The sequence below is a fragment of the Pteropus vampyrus genome, unplaced genomic scaffold, assembly GCF_000151845.1.
Source record: "Pteropus vampyrus isolate Shadow unplaced genomic scaffold, Pvam_2.0 Scaffold29, whole genome shotgun sequence".
Classification (NCBI taxonomy): Eukaryota; Metazoa; Chordata; class Mammalia; order Chiroptera; family Pteropodidae; genus Pteropus; species Pteropus vampyrus.
This window is the reverse complement of record NW_011888810.1, coordinates 2,081,942-2,084,977: the sequence shown is the minus strand read 5'-3', so window position 1 is coordinate 2,084,977 and position 3,036 is coordinate 2,081,942.

Genomic DNA, 3,036 nt, shown 5'->3' with positions numbered 1-3,036 from the left:
TATAAAGTCACCATTAAATCAAACATATTTTTTAAAGGTAATGAAACTTATCACATCCTAGTTATTTTACCACATTTTACTAGTATTTGTGTTCTGGAGGTTATTTATGTCTATTGTAGGGGTTGCCAATCTTTTACTGTAAAAGGGCCAGAGAGTTAATGTTTTAGGCTTTGCAGGCCAGGAGCTGAATTTGGCCTCTCAGCCATTGTTCACTGACCCCTGGTCTGTTATGTCTGTAGGACGGACATACCCTATAATGGGGCGCATCTCTTTCCATCTCCACATTCAGTCATGAATGTTGGTAGCTTGAAACTAGCCATGGTGGGAATATTTACAGCAGGGAAATTGTCAAACGCTGTAAATCAGGGGTTTCCTTTTTTTCAGCAAGCTGATTTACCAGCACACCACTGGACACAATGGTGGGAAAACTAGAAGAAACCCTGCCCTTTTTGAGGGTGTAGAGTTGGTTTGTGCTCCAGTTCATGCTGGGGCGGGGCAAGGAGAGAGCTGTGCATAGGCTGGTGAGGATTTCCATTGGAGACCACTCTGAGGGAAAGGACACCCACCTATAGGCGTGTCTGCTGCAAGGGGCAGGGCTGCTAGAGGAGGGCTCAGGCGAACCTCTCCTAGGGATGGCCTTCCACTCCGATGCTCCCCTAACCCCCAGGGACTTTACCACTTCATCAACTTCCTTTGTGGGCAGCCAGGGCAGTAGGGCTATCTTTCCTCTCTGAGTTAGCTCAAGGGGAGACTTCAGGGACTTCGGAGGGCAGTTTACTACCTGTTCACTACAACCCCAGCTCCCAGCCCTGCACTTGACACAGCGTAGGTTCTCTACCAACATGGCCCAGGGGCGAACCCTCAGTGGATTGCTGAACTCGTGATGCAATGAACAGGTGAGAGCTGAACGTGGTCCTTTGGGACCTGACTCAAATAAGGAGGGACTGACAGCAAAGAACGCAGAAAATGACAGGTTTGTCTGGTGATGTTGAATAAATTGGCCTAAGGGAGCTTGAGGAGAGTGAAGGGTTCGTAAACTTCCATGTCTCCCCTGCTACTCTGGAAACCTCTCAAGGGTCAGCCCTAAGGGGCCAGGACCATTTTTTAGAGTCTAGACTGTCTGTGGAATCAAGGATGACTTGGGTGCATGATCCATCAATGGAAACTCTACAGGCTTGTGTCTCCTACAGAGGTTAGGGGGCTGCATGGAGAGGCTTCTGATGGAATCTGACAGCTGGACTTATTCACTTCTAGGTCAGGAGCCTGAGATAGTGGAGGCAAGGGGCTCAGCAATGAGTTACGAGTCCCAGTCTAGAAGGCTGGAGACTCAACTTTATCACTGACTGACCACCAATGACATCCCATCTCACTGTGTCCCAACTTACTGACCTGGTTCTATGGCTGGCACGTCCTGAAGAACCAGGGAATAGGTAAGTTTGATGACCAATCATTGCCTATTTGTCGAGTTCTGACCTAGTCCAGGCACTGAGCTAGCTCTTTGCCGTTAACCAGGAACTCCTGGTTTCTGCCCAAAGGAACTTTTTTTCTTGCAGCATCTTAGGCGCTCCATGTCACTGATTTCAAACTAAAATTTAAAAAATTATTTAAAGATGACTGAATTCAATACTTTCATCTCTTAGGCCCCTGCCCTGCAATCCTGGAGCACTTTGTGCGCCTTGGCAAATGAGCACAGTTTCCAGCACAGGTCAAGTTTCCTACCACCTCTTTGCATACAACCAATACAATCATCCTTTGCACTCACATCCACAGCATGAAGTGGGGGCTCGGGGTTGCCCCTTTCTTGCTTGATGGTTTTCTCAAGGCCATTGAAGTTTAGAACTTGAAGGAAAGGCCAGCAAATTGTGGGGAGATGCCAAATTCCCCATTTTCTTACCTAACCGTGCCTCCCTCAGGGCACACAAGGCGAGAACAGCTCTGCCCTTCTCTTGGGCAGCCTGGACATTTGAGTCTCATTCGGTGAGGGACACATGCTGGGGCCTGCCTTCCACCCCCTCCCCCTAGCCCTGGCCAGGCTCAAGGGAGAGAGTCGTTGGGGAGCATCCCCCCACCCCATCTTGTCTGTTCTTGGAGACAGTAGGGAAGAGATAATCCTACCGCTGGGACACTGTGGACAAACTGAGGTATTACAATGCTATTCAACACATGCTCACACACTCATGTGTTCACTACAGAGCACCTTCATGTAACAAAAAGGTAAAAATCTGGGGGTTTTGATATTAACTGCAGAAGTGCATAGACCTGAGGAAGCCTGGTGGTGGAGCTGAGAATTTGCTGGATGATACTAGGTGCCCTTCCGGATGGCAGAAAGAACATTTTTGTTTCAGAGTTGGAGTTTCTGAGTGACACTGTGGTTCTTTCCACATAGATGCTTCTGCTTCCAGTATGATTCTCTCCCCAGTCTTGTGCTGGGTCTGCGGATGCGGAGATGAATAGCCAGGTCCTCGTGTGAAGAAGCTGGAGCTGCTGGGATGCAGATAGAGGAGGGGAGGCCCAGTAACTCTGGGGTGTACTTTGTTGTCTAGGTTCCTCGAGGGGGTCAGACTCCAGCAGTAGAAAAAAAGGCAGCTTGAGGGCCTCAAGGGCCAAGGTGGGCAGATACCTATAAAAGGCCAGGGGGGCTGCAGAGTCTGGCAGGCTAGGACAGGGCAGCATGGGCTCATTATCCCGATAACTGGCGGGACATTTTCAATTCGAGGAAACATGATTGTCTTACGGCCCCACCTGGCCAGTCAGACGGGCAGCCTGAGCTGCAGAGGTGGGTGTCAGAGGCCAAGCGGCTCAGCTCTTGGTCCTCCAGCCCAGCCCCGCCCTGGTCCCTCAGGTTTGCACCTGGCCGCACCTTGGCCGTCGCGTTGGCATATTTCGGGGCGCAGGGGTGGGGAGCGTGAGGTGCGGGTACCGCCACTGCTCCGGGATCCGGTCCAGATGAAGGGCCTCGCGGCTCAGCACCCGCCTGGGCACCGGCGGGGGCGCGGCTGGGCGTGACGTCACGCGCCCCGCCCCCGGCCCACCCCC